Consider the following 18,647-nt stretch of genomic DNA (forward strand, 5'->3'; position numbering starts at 1 on the left):
AACTTCAATCGAAAATTGAACTGCTCGCTTTAGCAAGCAAATAGTCTGTGGTACCTTCCATTGTCCGAACAAACCGAGAAGAAACGGAGGATTTACTCGGAACTGCACCCGGGTGCACTAACCATGTACACTTTGAAGATCAGATGTTTGCACACATGGGCAGTGTACCGAGGATATTAGGTCGACTCTCAATTGGCCAACTTGTGGTAAAAGAAGCAGTCCATTTTATTGTGAGTTTATTATAAAATTGTTTATTCTGAAAAAAAAAACTTGAATTGAAATTGAAATTGAAAAAAATTGATGCAAACTCAATCACGATAGGTACCCTAGTTTTCATAATGTGCTCTATTTGAACAAAAAACAGTTTTGTAAAATTTATATTATTTAAATTTATATTATGCTCATATTATGAGCATATTTTTCGAAAGAGAAAAAAGACTTTCGACTTTCAATCGCTTTGAACTTTTCTCCAACAGCTCGGAGAGCTGTTCCAACATCGTCGGTATTATCACCTCCACGGACTTCGATTTCATTCGAAACAGCTTTTCTTCTCCTGCTGGTACAGAAGGAAAGCGACGCATATTTTCCTGCTAGGTAGTTATTAGTTTTGTTTAAATCAGAATTCTCCTCTATTGTCTGTTTGTGATCTCGGAGAAGACGATGTTACCATGGAAGCCATCATCCGTTCTGAATGAATAGGTGGAATAATAAATGAGCGAATGGAAATGTTTGTTCCGGAAGGGCTTCTACCTAGTGATTCGTTGTTGGAAAGAAGAAAATCAGCAGCAACTACTTGTGATGTTATTGAAAACAGAGCAATTGGAATAAATGAGTTAACTGGAAAATGTTGTTCAAAGAAACGCATAGATAAATTGATTGAAAATAAAATTAAATTGAATCTACGGTTACATCAGTATTCAAAATGAGATGGGAAAATATATATAGTTTTTATTTTTACAATTAAAAAAAATAAACAAGAATTGTTATTTAATAATTAAAACAAAAAGACATTGAAATTTTAAGAGTTTGATTTTTATTAAATATCTTAAAATTCTTACAAAGTGGCTGAAGCATTTTATTTCAATAAAAAATGAAGCTTAAATACATTAATTAAAAAAATACAAAAATTTTGGAAAATGTTGAGAGATTAGAAAAGCATTTGATAATCTTCAAACTCTGGTATTCAAATTATTATATCAAACTGATTTTTAGAAATTTTACAAATCCGTTTGTGTCAATGTAGGAATCGTGAATATCCATCAATACGACAATAACCAACTGGATAGTGGTTTTCCTGAAAAATTGTGGTAAACAGAAAGACTACGGTGTATTTAGCTTCTAATCCGATGCTTCAATCTATGACTTTTCGAAAGGTCGAGCGGAGTGGAGCTATGCCTTGTTGTATACATACACAAAAGGACAATTTCATTGCAGTAGTACCTGGTACGTGTTATACGCGTTGGTTTTGCTTAGATCCAGAAAAAAAGGTTTTTTTGACATCGATAAGCTGCTCGTTCACATCTTTGAATGCTTGAGTTCAAACGTTCTTCACTTTCGAGGTTTTAATGGTTGATCTGTTCCAGTAAAGTAACATGAGCAACGCAGATTATAAATTCAACCATGGATCAATTGAACACTACTTTTCCAACAAATGTTCTTGCTGACCTAAAGCGTGTTTACCAGTAGAACTGTATGGATCTCCCAGTTATGTTAAAATTTTTCTGAAATGCCTACAATAATAGATAACAGAACATGTTGCAAAAAACTAAAAAAATGAATTACGAAGTTAACAATTGAGTCGAATGATGAGTACCATTCAGCTCACAATTCAACCGGAAAGCAAATGCCTTAAATCAAAATATATATTATCATTTCGAGTGCAATGATGAATTGCAACGGCCAACATACCTACACGAGAAAGCGAAACAAGTACAAATATGTGAATCAAAAATCAAATGCTATCATTGAATTAAATGTGATGGTTATTATGGGGTAGTAAAAAATTCCCGTTGTTATGGCGGAAGAAAATGGATCGCATAAACTAGCATGGTATCCACGTCAGCTATGGAAGTTTTTCGATGGTTCCGTTGGTAAAAAAAATAAACAAAAATTAAAACATTTTTTTTGTAAATTTTTATTTCTGTGTATTCTAACTTATGCTAATTCTACACTTATAACTTGAAACACTCTGGATAGACTGTGTATTTCGTTGAAATCTTTAAACCGTTTCCAAAGGAATTTCAGTATCTCTGAATAAAATTTCTTTATATAAGTTGTTGGGTTCCCTAAACGGGTCGAATAATTATCTCAAGGATTTTGTGAAAAAAAAAAACAAAAAAACATAACCCTTGCGTGCTAAAATTTCTTAGATTAACTGGTAGAATGTAGCTGGCATGTATCGAATAAACAAAAGTGAAACTTTCGGAGGATGAATCATGCGCTCTGAACTAACACAGCACGAGAATGTATACATAATTGACGTCTCAAAGAAGTTTAAGAAAATTCATGAAAAAAAAACATAAAAATCATAGGTAACGTTATTTATTTTCTTATTCTTATATCTGCTGACGAACACACATTTTTTCAGGTACATTTTTTATGGTGTCGCTTTGTTTTGGTGGAGCTTTCAAATAATATTAATGACACTTCTTGACGTACTCTTAGAAGGATATCTGGAGGCTATTTTTTAGATGTTCACAAGGAATTATAGAGATTTCCCAGAAACAAAAACAATTGCAATGCTTTGACAAAACAGAAACAAACATTTTTAAATTTCTCTAATAAAGACACCTAACCTAAACAAATACTTTCGGATGAATTTCTGAGTTCTGGAAAATTTAGATAACATGCATTTGGCTTAGCTTACATCAAACAACTCTAAAGATTAGGAATTCTGATATAGAATAGAGAAAAGTGAAATTTGTGTACGTTTTTTTTTTCACTAGGAACTCGTTGATTTTAGAAATTTTCTGGAATTGATTTCCCGACAAGCATTGAAAACGTGTCTTTAAAAAAAGATAAAAATGTGCATACGGGAGAGATAGGAAATGTCACTGAATTTCAGGAAAAAATATCCTGATACTTTTCAGTTTTACCTATGTGAATACTCTACTCATTCATAAGCACCGTCAATCTTTAATGCTGAATATTTAAGGAAAATTTACAATGTATTCTATAAATAATTATGATCAGAGAAGATTTTCATGTCATTTATCATCCCTGGGTTTAAGAATTAAGGCTCTGTCCATAAATTACGTAGACTCATTTTTGGCCATATCAAACCCCCCTCCCTTTCCGTAGACTTTTATTCATACAAAAATTTGAAAATTTGTATGAAGCGTGAACTTTGGCCAGAACCGCTCCCTCCCCCCTCAGAGTTTACGTAGTTTACGGACAGCCCCTAAGTTTATTTTTACTTAAATTAAAAAAAAAGAAAAATTTATTTCAATTTGCCAAAGTTTGCAATATACATGAGCACTTTTGTTCGATTGGACAGGTAGGTACTGAAGATTTGTAGGTTGTGCCGTAGATTTTTCAAACTTCTTCTTTGCATCATAATAATTTACCTACGACGGGACATAAGCATTCCTTTCCCGAAGTTCCAGAGACGGAGCAGATTTTGTTCGAAATTGAATCTCGATTTTTTTTTTGAAAGCTTGCTTTCTTCAAAGTGCAATATTTCTTATACAAAAACGAAGAACCTGAATAATGTTTTCTATCTTTATTATCAAGATTTTTAACCCGGGGCTGGTTCGTCTGTTTTCGATTTTTGTCAAGAAATACATACGAGCTGTCCTCCCTCAAAATTCCAAAATTGGATTCGAGTGGAAGCAGGAGGTAACATAAAAGAAAATCAAAATTTGTACCACCAAATTAAAAAAATGTATTATTCTTAAATAAAAAAAAAACACAAGTTTGATGGTTTAGATGTATGGCTCTAATGACGAGGATCTTGGATCGAATCTTGCTAGTAACAAAAACGTTGAATTGTGATATTTATTCTGCAGAAGGGAAGTAAACAGTCTCGGTTACAAATAAAAAATGAACAAACGATAATAATAAAAATGGTAAATGATTAAAAGACGATTTACGAAAAATTGGTCTCTACATTAGAATAAACAATATATTAGTATTAGGGGGTTTAAGTTTTCAACTGTTTTACGCTCTAAGTACACTGTTGTTAACAATCGCGGTGCGCTAGAAGTCTTCCGTGAGACAACTCAAACGTTTTAATTTTTAATTTTTTTTTTATATTTTTATACTTTTGCTGTTCTGAGATGTAACATTCTGCAAAAGTTTTTTTTCATCTTGTATTTCTTTCTTGGTCTAAGCTGAAGAAAAAGTTTAAAATTTTACCAATAGCTTGTTTTTTGTTATTAGGATTTCAAGTTACTTAACCTTCATCCAGCCAACGTACATTTTCCACCTTTGGAAAAGCACAAAAATGGTCATAACTTTTTTGTTTTTCGATGGATTTTGATGAAATTTTCACAACTTCCCGAAAAACTCTTCTAGTTTTTGATGCCGGGGACATGGGTGCCTGGTCCACATGGTTCCGGAGTTATTCCGGATTGTCTTGGGGTACCAAAATTGGCCACATACTTTGCGCAAAGTATATCTCAAGATCCCGATGAGATAGAAGTATAGTGTCTTCGGCGAATTTGTTCAGCAGGTTAAGAACTAACTGGCAACGGCGACTTTGGTTCGTGATTCGGCCGCTAGGCGGCGCCAGTGTCAAACATGTTCAAATCCTCATATCTCAGCAACCTGATAAGATAGAATGATGCTGTCTTAGGCAAAATTCTTCAGCAAGCACAGAACTATCTGATAGTAAAGTCATTGGTTTGGGATTTATCCGCTAGGTGGCGCCTTGTGTCTGAAAAATTCAAACACGTATATCTCGATACCCTAATGAGGTACAAGCATGCCGTTTTCAGCAAAGTTGATCAGCAGACTAAGAACTATCTGGCAATGGCGTCTTTGGTTCGAGAATCGTCCGCTAGGTGGCGCCAGAGTAAAAAATGTTCAAACTTCTATATCTCAGAATCCTGATAAGATAGAATGATGCCGTCTTCAACAAAGTTCTTCAGCATGCTAAAAACTGTCTGATAGTTGAGTCTTTGATTCGTGATTTATTCGTTAGGTTATTCGCTACACCATCTTTGACCCCCTGTAGACAAATTTTGTCACCCAACAATATTGCTCCGTTTAGTTCCGGGAAATTGAGCTAGCTTGAGCTAGCTTGAGCTAGATTGACCGCCCGCAGTTGCTACTCCAGTATCGCCAGATCAGCTACACTCACACAAGGAACCAATGAGATAGCTGCTTGGGACTAACAGGCATCTTCAGTGTGTGAGCGTTGGTGGTCTTGTATTTTTAGGCGACAATGGCGCCTGCTGCGTCAGGTTGCAGGTCAACGTAGGGAAGGGGAGGGAAGTGATGATTGCAATCGCTTGTCCACATCAGGCCGTTGAATCCTCTGCGCCTGCAGAAGGTCATGGGGATGTTGGTGTATTGGCGGGCAATGTTTATTTTTGGCACATGGATCATGCATTGGTGCAAGGGTGCCAGCGCCAGGCGTAAAGCGATAGATTGTGTGAAGATTACTGTGAAGCGGCACAATGGTTGCATAACTTGTAGGCGTTATATGATAGATTGACATTGTGCTGTGATGAAAGTTGGAAGGAAGGGAAACGGCTTTTTTTCAATCCATTTCTGGTTCTATCGATCGCTACGAACATACGAATATACATGAAATGTATATGTAGGAGAGAGAGAGAGAGAGAGAGAGAGAGTGAGAGAGAAAGTAGATAGAAAGATACAAAGTAGGAGGAAAGAGACGAGCCAGGGATTGAACCCAGGACCTTCTGCATATGAATCAGAAGCGGTAGCCACTAGACCACCAAGCTCGTCTCTCCGTTTAGTTCCGGGAAATTCTACAGGAACTCTTCCGGATTTTTTTTCCAACAATTTCTCCGGGAATTTCTCTAGGAATTCCTCTGGAAATTTCTCCGCGAATTCTTCAAGAAAATTTTCCAGGATGTCCTCTAGAATCCACTTCAGAAACTCCTTTTGGGAATTTCTCCAGGAGTTTTCCAGGAATGCCTCCGGATTTCCTCCGAGATTTTCCACAGCAATACCTCGATGAGTTCCTCCGGAAATTACACCATGAATTCGGGATTTTCCTCAGAAATTCCTTAAAGAATTTCTCCAGACTGGATTTCTCCGAGAATTTTTCTAGGAGTTCCTCTAGGAATATCTCCGAGAATGTTTCCGGGAATTGCTTCGGAAATTTCTTCAAGAAATTGTCCGGGAAATCCTCCTAAAATTCTTCCAGGAATTCCTGCGGGAATTCCCCCAGGAAATTCCTTCGGGAATTTCTTCAGGAACACTTCCGTTTTTTTTCAAAAAAAAAATCCACTGAAAATTTTCTCCAGGAAGTTTTTCTTCAGTAAGTCTTCCGTGACTTTTTTCAGAAAACGCTCTGAGAACTTCTCCAGGAATTCCTCTGGGAATTTCTCCAGGAATTCCTTCTCTGTTTTCTCCAGGACTTCTGCCGGGAATTTCTCTTGAAATTCCTCCGCGGATGTCTCTAGAAATTTTCTCTGGAATTTCTCCAGAAATTCCACAAGGAATTTCTTCAGGAAATCCTTCCAAAATTTTTCCTGGAATTCCACTAGGAATTTCTTTACGACTCCCTCTTGGAATTTCTCCGGGAATTCTTCAATGACTCCCATCAGAAATTTCTCCGGTGATTCCCAAGGTGATTCCTTCAGTTATTTCTCCGGGATTATTTCCAGGAATTCTTTTGGATATTTCTCCATGATTTCTCCCGGCGATTCCACAAGAGATTCGAATTTCCGTCAGGAAATCCACCAGGAAGGAGGATTCCCTGAAGAGTTTTCCAGAGGAATTGCTGAAGAAATTCCTAGAGAAATTTCCTGAGGAATTCCTGGACGAAATCCTAGAGGCACTCTCTGTGGAATACTTTGAGAAATTCCCAGAGGATTTCCTGAGAAAATCCCGAAGATTTCATTTAAAAGTTCCCGGAGGTATTTCAGAAGAGTCCCCGGAGGAACTCCTGGAGGATTTTCGGGAAGATTTGCAGAAGAAATTCCCAAAAGAATTCCTGGAGGATTTCCTAGAGAAATTGCCGGAGGAATTACAGGATGGTTTCCCGGTGGTATTCGTAAAGGAAGTCCTAGTGGAATTCTAGGAAAAATTCTCAGAGGGATTTGTGAGAAAATAAAATCACGGAAGACTTCCGGAAGAGATTCCTGGAGAAATTCCCAGAGAATTTTCTTAAAAAAAACGAAAGTTTTCCTTAGAAAATTCCCGGATATATTCCTGGAAAAAATTCTAGAGAAATTCTTGGAGAAATTCCTAAATAACATCCTGGAGGAATTCCTGAAAAAAATCCCGGAGGAGTTCGTGGAGGAATTCCCGGAGGCACTCATGGACGAATTCTTGGGGAAATTCTCAGTGAAATTTCCGGAGAAACCTTGGAAAAAAAAATCCGGAGAAAATTCCTGGAAAAATTCTCCGGAGAATTCCTGTAGAAATTGCCGAGTCCTGATGGAAGTCCTAGAGGAAATCCTGGCGGAATTTCCGGAGAAATCCCCGAAGGATTTCCTAGAGGATTTCCCGGAGGAACTTCTGGAGGATGTCCTAGAGGAATTCCCGAAAGATTTCCAGAAGAAATTGCTGGAGGAAGTTCTTGGGGAATTCCCAGTGGAATTCTTGGATAAATTTCTGGAGGAATTTCCGGAGAAATTCCTGGAAAAATTACCGGATGAGTTCCTGTAGAAATTCCCGGAGACATTCCCGGAAGAAAAAACGGAGCAGAAGAAGCAATATTGTAGGGTGACAAAACTTGTCTGCAAGGGGTCAAAGACGGTGTTAGAGTATTGCCTCTTGTACCACCGTACTCGACCGTCTACTATCCTGTCAAATGGTTCTTAGCTTGCTGAGCAACTATGCTGGAAATGGAATATTTCTTGTTCATTAGGGTGTTCATACAAGTATTTTCTTAATATTAGACGGAACCTATCGAATAATATCAGAACCAAGGACGCCAGATACATCTTACTTCCTCTTAACTTTCGGAACAATTTGTTGGACGTTTTCCGATTTTTGAGATAAAATTGTTCGAATGTTTTGATTGCTAGTGTCCCCTAGTTTCACCATTCTCGAATAGTTCTCAACCTGCCGAACAATTTTACAGAATACGCCATGTTTTTAGCATATAACAGTAATGAGACACACGTGTTTAAATATTATACACACGGTGCCACCTAACGCATAAATCACAAATCAAAGACTCAACTATCAGACAGTTTTTAGCTTGCTGAAGAACTTTGTTGAAGACGGCATCATTCTATCTTATCAGGATTCTGAGATATAGAAGTTTGAACATTTTTAACCCTGGCGCCACCTAGCGGACGATTCTCGAACCAAAGACGCCATTGCCAGATAGTTCTTAGTCTGCTGATCAACTTTGCTGAAAACGGCATGCTTGTACCTCATTAGGGTATCGAGATATACGTGTTTGAATTTTTCAGACACAAGGCGCCACCTAGCGGATAAATCCCAAACCAATGACTTTACTATCAGATAGTTCTGTGCTTGCTGAAGAATTTTGCCTAAGACAGCATCATTCTATCTTATCAGGTTTCTGAGATATGAGGATTTGAACATGTTTGACACTGGCGCCGCCTAGCGGCCGAATCACGAACCAAAGTCGCCGTTGCCAGTTAGTTCTTAACCTGCTGAACAAATTCGCCGAAGACACTATACTTCTATCTCATCGGGATCTTGAGATATACTTTGCGCAAAGTATGTGGCCAATTTTGGTACCCCAAGACAATCCGGAATAACTCCGGAACCATGTGGACCAGGCACCCATGTCCCCGGCATCAAAAACTAGAAGAGTTTTTCGGGAAGTTGTGAAAATTTCATCAATATCCATCGAAAAACAAAAAAGTTATGACCATTTTTGTGCTTTTTCGAAGGTGGAAAATGTACGTTGGCTGGATGAAGGTTAATATATAAGTTCTCTCGAGATCTATGACTGCCAGTCTCCCGATCTGCTGTCTCAGCATTGACATTTTTCGCCAACATCACCACCGTGAAACCTTTCAACGATATACACATGACTCATCCAACTTGAAAGATTAAAATAAACGGTTTTATTAAACTAAGTGTGCCAAAATTTACCAATTTTTTTTTTAAATTTCTTAACTTCTTGCAATCTTTGGAGGCTCTGTGTTGCAGTTTTGACACTAACTGGAATTTTGAAAGTTGTGGTTTGTCATACTTCATTTAAGGAAGCATCATTATGTTTAGAGTCTCCTTGATATCTGCCACATTTTCAGATTTTTCATCTCATGTCTAAAATGAATGTCTAAGATATTTTTTAATCCCTTGAAGGTTTCCTAATTGCCTTATAACTAGATCAACAAATCCGTGATGTTTAAAATTTTACATTAATTTTTAAATTAGTTACCCGGATTTCAATTCAGTTTTCATGCAAATTCTTAAATATTAGTTTTGGTGTTGTAATCTTTAAAAAGTTGGTAAAACTTAATAGATTTTTTAGCAATTTCTTTCAAAAAGTAACTAAAACTCCATATGGGTTAACCAATATTTTTCATTATTCCGTGAGTGAACTGTCACAACTGCAAGTTTAACCCTCTAATACCCAAATTTTTGATATTGATCTAAATATCTCTTTTCGTCAATCGATTTAAACATGTTTTGGAAGATGATTCTGTTTAATTCCCGATTTTGTGAATTTTTGTTTTTGATTTTTGAACATCCTTGTACTTTTATATTTTCCCTGAAGGTCTATTTGGCATACCGACGATCAAAGACGAAAACATTATGAGATTGTATCGTAATTGTTAAAATATTTTTATTTGTATATTTTTTTCATTGAAAATTATATTTTCCGTGTAACTTTTGAGAAAATAATTTTAGTGTGTATCCAACTTTCTTAAACTCTTTTACTGTATAAGAATGATTGAGGAAAAAATTAAAAAAAGGTTATTTGTTGCGATTAAATACAAAGAAACAAGGTCATTTGAAAGGTGACAAAAATATAAATATCTCTATTATTCAAAAAAAAAAATGGTAATTTGCTTAAAAAGACACCAAAAACCATTGTGAGATAAACAGAACAGTCTATAATATCAGTCAAAAATATAAAAGATTCGATTAGCCAGTTAAGAAAAAAATACAAAAATGCTCAAACTATACCCCATCTAAACGCGGGGTTGGGTATTCGAGGGTTAATTACAACAAAGAAAATGCATCGTAGTCTAAAGACGTCACGATAGCAAAAAGATTGAAAAAGCATCGGTATTTTGGAACTTTCGTTAATACAGTGGAGTTCAATAATTTTAGCTTGAGCTGAGCTTGAGCTTGATTGACCGCCCGTGGATGCTACTCCAGTATCGCCAGACCAGCTACACTCACACAAGGACCAATGGGATGACTGTCGGGGACTAGCAGGCATCTTCAGTGTGTGAGCGTTGGTGATCTTCTATTTTTAGGCGACAATGACGCCTGCCACGTCAGGTTGCAGGTCAATGTGGGGAAGGGGTAAGGAAGTGATGATTGCAATCGTTTGTATCCACATCTGGCCGAATATACCTCTGCGCCAGCACAAATTCATGCGGATGTTGGAGTGTTGGTGGGAATTGGTTGGCAGAAGGTTCACACATTGGTGTGTGGATACCAGGGGAAGGTAATAGAATTGTGTTATTTTGAAGATGTGCGGCACAGTTCGCTTGATTGCATAACTTGTAGGCGTTTTCTAATAGGATTGTGACACTGTGCTGTGAAAGTTTGGAAGGAAGGGAAACGGCTTTTTCAACCCGTTTCTGTTCTAGCGACGGCTATGAACGTGTTTATATACATGAGTTGTATATGTAGAGAGCAGAGAGAAAGTATATAGAAAGATACAAAGTAGGAGGAAAGGGACGGGCCAGGGATTGAACCCAGGACCTTCTGCATATAAATCAGAAGCGGTAGCCACTAGACCACCAAGCCCGTCTTAGTGGAGTTCAATAATTTTATTGTTCGAAAAAGAAAAGTTTCTTTTGCTGTAGAAATCATATGGCTTTTGGATCTTTGGGATTTTTTTTTTTCAGTAATAACTCAATATCAAAATTTTTTAGAAAGTTTTGAACGGATCCAGATAAGTTATATCTTTGAAGTTAGTTCTAATTATCGTAACAATAAAGTTTATTTTGCAGAATTTATTTTTCCAATATACTTTCAAGTTATGTATGATATCCAATATTACATAGAATGAGTAGAAATCAACTGCATTTTACAGCGAAAATTTTTCAAATATTATATAAAAGTAGTCGTAAGTCTTAATCACGATACACCCCTGGAATTTCTGGGAGGGTCTCTTCTGTTCTAATTTTAGAAATCCTTGTGAATGCAATCCCATCTTCTTAATTTATATTTTTTTACTGAAAATTTCATGTGAAAAATGAAAAAAAAACTGAAGAAAATTTTTGAAAAAGTTCCGAAGAATTAAAAAAAATACTCTATTTTGTTAAACACTTCACACTTTTGGGTTACCAAGGAAAGTTTTTAAAACATTTCTCTGAAGAAATTATGCAATCATTATTTCTAATACGGATAGGAAACGAATATTTATAAATCTTAAAAGAACAAGTTGAAAAATACACCAATTTTGCTTGAAGCTGATAAAACAGTTTGAAGATATTGAACACGTTAGGATTAGTGGACTTCGTGGTCATGGGGTTAGAGGCGTTAGCCGTCTAGGCGTTTCGTTAGACTTGGAGTGCGGGTTTCATTCCCGCTTCAGTCGGTGAAAACTTTTCGTCAAACGGAAACTTCTCCACTGGACCACTTAGTGTTTCGCGGGGATTTTTTTTTATTATCGTACAAATTGGGCCGAAGGGCTTCAGATTTCATGACCAATCATGAAACTTTTTCCACAGGCAGGGCTTATGGATGGATTCAGAAATCCAAAAATAATATGAAGTGAAAAAAGTTTTCCACAAAATGTTCCACAGTTGAGAAAATTCATAAAAAAAAAGCTGGAAAGACCATGCCCAAACTCTTGGAAAATTTTCAAAAAAAAAATTTGAGAGGGTTATTTCATAAGCTTTAATCGCTAAAATTTTTGGAATGCATTTTGTTTTCGTTATTGAGTTATGACCAATTTTGTTGGAAAATTTCCAAATATGCCATATAAGCCTTTTTTAAAAAAAATCATAGCTCAAGAACAAACAAAAAAACCCTAATTAATCCACCTAACGGTGATGGCGCCTTTCTCGTGCCTTCGAAACTATGTTTCAATAAAACTCAAGCGAAATGTTGATGTATATCGCACTTCCATACAATTAACAGAAATCCATTTCATGATACCAGAAATCACATCGTTAATCTGGCTTTTAATATTTGAGCCTCAAACTCTTAAGAAAAAGACGCTATCTTGAATTTGAAGCCGCCATTTAGGATTTAAGATTGCCATCATGTATGTTCTAGTCACCATTTTTGGCGTCCAGACATCATCCCCATACCAAATATACCAATAATGCATTGTTTCAGGCCCTATAACTCCATTAAACAGCCGCGATTTTGAATTTGGAGCCGCCATCTTAAATTTTAGATCGCCATCTTGGATTTCTTGATCGTCATTTTGGACTCTGGACGTCTTCCCCATATCAAATATTGCATGGTTTTAGAGCCTAAAGCCTAAAAAGGCGCCATCTTAAATTTGGAGCCGCCATCTTACATTTTTGATTGCTATCTTGGATATTCTGGTCGGCCTTTTTGGACTCCGGACATCTTCTCCATTCCAAATATACCCATATTGCATGGTTTTAGAGCCTTAAACTTCTTTAAACAGACGCCATCTTGAATTTGAAGCCACCATATTGGAATTTGGACCGCCATCTTGGATATTCTAGTCGTCATTTTAGGAGTCCAGACATCTTCCCATATCAAATACTCCCATATAGCATGCTTTAAGATCCTAAATCTCCATTGCAAACATGTAAAGTTCAATTACTACGTAACCGTTGAGATTTGACCATAACCGTAAACATTTTTTAACCAGTCTGAACCTGTTTTCTTGCTATAGTTCATAAGGTTATTACAAAATCCGTTCAATTTTATATTTCGAAGGGGCATTTGGAACTGGTTACAGCACTACCGGCTGTCCCTAAGGGGCCGTTCATAAATCACGTAGACTTATTGGGAGGAGGAGGGGTCTGGCCAAAGTCTACGCTCCATACAAATTTCAAAACTTTTGTATGGACAAAAGTCTACGAGGGGGGAGGGGGGGGTCTGAGATTGCCAAATATTGGTCTACGTGGTTTATGAACAGCCCCTAATGTGGTCTTAACCTATTTCCTTGATAACCAGTATTCAGGTTATCAGAAAAGCCGTTATTTGTTGTATCGCATGCATGAGTTTGGTACTCTTTTATATTTGGCCACATCCGTCGGGACCCCCGGAATCGGTTCCGAACAAATACCGGTTCAGATATGGTCTGATACTGTTTTCCTGCTAACCGTTCATCAGGTTATCGAAAATGCCGCTGTTTGATGTGTCGCATGCATAGGTTTGGTTATATGTTATAACCTTTTATATTTGGCCATTTCTGGCGAGACTCCCGGAACTGGTTCCGGATTACAACTAGCAGTCCCGTATGTGGTCTGAGCTTGTTTCCTTTATAACCGGCCATCAGGTTATTGGAAAAGCCGTGATTTGATGTGTCGCATGCATGGGTTTGGTTCACTTTTATATTTGGCCACTTCCGGTTGTACATCCGGAACCGGTTCCGGAACACTACCGGTTCAGATATGGTCTTATAGTGTTTTCCTGCTAACCGTTTATCAGGTTATCGAAAATGCCGCTGTTTGGTGTGTCGCATGCATGGGTTTGGTTCTCTTTTATAATTGGCCACTTCCGGTGGCGCATCCGGAACCGGTTCCGGAACACTACCGGTTCAGATATGGTCTGATACTGTTTTCCTGCTAACCGTTCATCAGATTATCGAAAAAGCCGCTGTTTGATGTGTCGCATGCGGGGGTTATGTTCAATTTAATATTTGGCCACTTCCGGGGGGACACCCAGAACCGGTTCCGGAACACTACCGGTTCAGATATGGTCTGAGACTATTTTCCTGCTTACCGTTCATCAGATAATCGTAAATGCCGTGGTTTGATGGGTCGGATGCATGGGTTTGGTGCATTTTCATGTCTGGCCCCTTCCAGGGGTACCGATCCGGAACACCTAAATGGCCATAACTCTGGAACGGCTGGACCGATCCGAACCATTTTCAATAGGAAACAATGGGACCAGATGCCGCGTCGAATGAACCGTCGGTCATTAAAATCGGTTGAGGTTTACTGCCAAAAACTGATGTGAGTTTATTTGTACACACACATACACACACACATACATACATACACACACACAGACATCACCTCAATTCGTCGAGCTGAGTCGATTGGTATATGTGACTCGACCCTCCGAGCCTTCTATCAAAAAGTCATTTTTGGAGTGAACATATAGCCTTTCCAGTACACTTAGTGTACGAGAAAGGCAAAAAACGAAGAAACAAAGCTTTTTAATGAAAATGAAAGCAAATTTTCTCAGGAATCCAAAAAAAATAAAAATAAAATGGAAAAAGTTTTTCACAAAATTTTCTACTGTTGAGAAAATTCGTAAAAAAATGCCGGAAAAACTATGCTCGAATTCACAGAAAAAAAAAATATTTTTGAGAAAGTTAATTTATAAGCTTCGATCGCTGACATTTTTGAATGTACTTATTTTTTTTCCTGAGTTATGGCCAATTTTGTGAAAAATTACTATGTACGCATATACTATATGGTCAATTTTCACAAATTTAGCCAAAACTCAGGAACGAAAAATAAGTGCATTCCAAAATTTCAACGATCAAAGCTTATGAAATGACCACCTCAATTATATTTTTTTGAAAATTTTCCGCGAGCTCGGGCATAGTTTTTCCGGCTTTTCGTTATGAATTTTATCAAAGGTAAAAAAATTTGTGAAAAACTTTTTTCCATTTCTTTTTTTTTATTTCTGAAACAATTTGCCTACATTTTCATTAAAAATCTTTGTTTCTTCGCTGCTTCGTTCTTAAGTTATGATTTTTGAAAAAAGGCTTATATGGGACATTTAGACATTTTTCAACAAGATTGGCCGTAGCTCAAAAACGAAAATAAGTGCATTCCAAAAATTTCAGCGATTAAAGCTTATGAAATAACCTTCTCAAAAATACTTTTTTTTGAAAATTTTCGGGCATAGTTTTTCCGGTTTTTCTTCACAAATTTTCTCAACCGTGGAAAATTTTTCGGAAAACTTTTTCCAGTTCAATTTTTTTTTTGATTTCTGAGAAAATTTGCTTTCATTTTCTAAAAAAACCTCATTTCTACGATGTTTTGTTCTGGAGTTATGATTTTTCAAAGTAAGTAGTGTCAGGAGAAAACAAAAAAAAAATTCACCTTAGTTTTCCGGGAAAATTGGCGACCCCGAATTTTTCTCAATTTTTATTTGTTTATATCCATGAGCCCTGCCTGTGAAAAAATTGTCATGAAAATCCGAGACCCTTCGGCCCAAACCCGTACGGTAATAAAAACAATCTCCTCGTGTTGAATCTGTGCAGCCAATGGTTGAAGTGTCTTTTTAAATTACATTTTTTTCTATCATTTTTGTGTTTTGTAAAAGAGTTTTTATTGACCAAACTTGAGCTTGTTTCTTTTCAGAAATCAAAACCACCTGTTTGATTAAAATATGTTCCGGGGTTTCAAAACAAACCAGCCTCAATTAATCTGATTTTTATCACAAAAAAATGTTTCCACGTACCACACGTGTATCTTTTAATCTCTATGTAAATCCCTTTCCCAGAAAGCAATCTACCGAAAAATATGGGCAGCTTTTGCTTCCATCTAGTCATTTCCATCGAAACCAGTAACATTTTGCTGCAACATTACGCTTGCATTCCGCTTTTGTAGGATTTTTGTCATCTCTTCCGGAAAATTCAATTTTTCCCTGCTCATAGAAGTCCTCCTTGCTCATCAAGCTCGGTCCCGCACACACACAACATCAAATTGATGAAATTTCGAGTGTCGTTCGTAAAACAAACAAACCCAAATGGTGATGATGATGGCTGATCATGAGGGCCAGAAATTCCAGGTCCCGTAAAAAAATGTCCATTATGACAACAAAAAGCTAAAGCTTAAGCTGCAATGAATATGAAATACGCAAACATCGTCGCCGCATCATCGTCGTTGTTTGAGCGCGTTCAACACCCATCATGAAAATTTGACGATGGTTTCGGGCTTCAGGCCGTTTAAAATAATGTTTGCTCCAAAGGGCCCAAAATGTTCCACCCCCTCGAATCCGAACTCCCCACGATGATGGAACTTTGTTCCAACAAATGGTTTATTAACTTTTCTGATGTGTGAAAAATTGGAGGGCGAGAGAACTGAACGTGTGTAAATAATTTCCCACCACCCCACTTCCCCACTCCTCCCCTGCACTTGAATGCATTTTCCCCTGTGTTGATGCGCGAGAAGATGAGTGGAAATTAATTTTTTACGTGATCGGTTTGCGGTTTGCGGAGTTGCGTCATTGCAGCCAGCAGCGAGAGGGCCACCACCCACACCGCATCGCACCGCACCGACCGCCAACACAACACACTCTTTGGGAACTGCATTACGGTCCGCGGCCGCCGCGCCGCGGACTCAAATGGGACGTGTGATGAATTTTAATCGAAATTATTATCCTTTTGCGCGGATGGGGAAAATTGCTGTGCGATGGGCGATGCGGAAAAGGTGATTCGTGTGAAATTGAATTCCGATATTTGCCCAAACTTGGCGCCCAGTTAAGTACATACATTAATTCGGCAATGGCCAATAATTTGCGTTTGTTTTTCCTGTTCTTTTCAGAGTGTTTCGTGGAACCAGTCCGTGGCAGCTGCAAGAGGGAACGGTCAAGCGAGTCGAATAAAGGTAAGTTTCATATGTTGATTCTTCATGCAAAGGCAGCCTTCGTTTTGGAATTATGCAGTTTATACTGGATCAAAATATCAACTTTCTTACCTCACCGGTCAGACTAAGGCCTGAGTGTCCTCTGCTGCACGCAGGAGTCGTCTCCATACTACTCGGTCCATGGCTAAGCGTCTCCAATTCCGCACTCTGCGTCTTCTACTTGATCGACCCACCTAGCTCGCTGCGCATCACGTCTTCTTGTACCGTTCGGATGATTCTCAAGAATCATTTTAGTCGAGTTACTGTCCGACATCCTGATGACGTGACCTGCCCACCATTGCCTCCCGATTTTCGCGGTGTGGTCGATGCTGGTTTTCTCAGCAACTGATGCAACTCGTGGTTCATTCACTTTCTCCAAGTCCCGTCTTCCATCTGCACTCCGCCGTAGATGGTACGCAACATCTTCCGGTCGAAAACTCCAAGGGCGCTTTGGTCCTCTGCACGTAGGGTCCATGCTTCGTGCCCAAGAGGACTACCGGTCTTATCAGCGTTTTTGCCTTTCTCGTACACTAAGTGTACTGGAAAGGCTATATGTTCACTCCAAAAATGACTTTTTGATAGAAGGCCCGGAGGGTCAAATCACATATACCAATCGACTCAGCTCGACGAATTGAGGTGATGTCTGTGTGTGTGTATGTGTGTGTGTATGTGTGTGTGTATGTGTGTGCGTGTGTGTGTGTCTGTATGTGTGTGTACAAAAAAACTCACATCACTTTTTGGCAGTAAACCTCATCTGATTTCAATGACCGACGCGGAATCTGGTCCCATTGTTTCCTATTCAAAATGGTTCGGATCGGTTCAGCCGTTCCGGAGATATGGCCATTTAGGTGTTCCGGAACGGTACCCCAGGAAGGGACCAGATATGAAAATGCATCAAACCTATGCATGCGACACATCAAACCACGGCATTTTCGATAACCTGATGAGCGGTAAGCAGAAAAATAGTCTAAGATCATATCTGAACCGGTAGTGTTCCCGAACCGGTTCTGGGCGTCCCGCTGGAAGTGGTCAAAAATACAATTGAACCAAACCCATGCATACGACACATCAAACCACGGCATTTTCGATGACCTGATGGACAATGAGCAGGAAAACCATCTCAGACCATATCTGAACCGGTAGTGTTCCGGAACCGGTTCTAGGCGTTCCACTGGAAGTGGTCAAAAATACAATTGAACCAAACCCATGCATGCGACACATCAAACCACGGCATTTTCGATGACCTGATGGACAATGAGCAGGAAAACCATCTCAGACCATATCTAAACCGGTAGTGTTCCGGAACCGGTTCTAGTCGTCCCGCTGGAAGTGGCCAAATATACAAGTGAACCAAACCCATGCATGCGGCACATCAAATAGCGGCATTTCCGATAATCTAATGACAGGTTAGCAGGAAAACAGTATCAGACCATATCTGAACCGGTAGTGCTCCGGAGCCGGTTCCGGGGGTCCCTCCGGAAGTGGCCAGATATAAAAGTGAACCAAACCCATGCATGCGACACATCAAATCACGGCTTTTAGAATACCCTGATGGCCGGTTATTAAGGAAGTAGGCTCAGACCACATTGGAGACTGCCA

General features: G+C 38.4%; 1 protein-coding gene across 1 annotated transcript in view; it reads left to right on the forward strand.

Annotated features, from left to right (window-relative positions):
• The window catches only part of LOC109399288 (uncharacterized), a 691,732-nt gene that overhangs the window by 424,787 nt on the left and 248,298 nt on the right, over window positions 1-18,647 (forward strand). The window contains exon 3 of the mRNA XM_062854141.1: window positions 16,968-17,030. The gene's annotated coding sequence lies outside the window, so the exon portion shown is untranslated. The remainder of the gene's footprint in view (window positions 1-16,967; window positions 17,031-18,647) is intronic.

Source organism: Aedes albopictus, chromosome 2, assembly GCF_035046485.1.
Source record: "Aedes albopictus strain Foshan chromosome 2, AalbF5, whole genome shotgun sequence".
Lineage (NCBI taxonomy): Eukaryota > Metazoa > Arthropoda > Insecta > Diptera > Culicidae > Aedes > Aedes albopictus.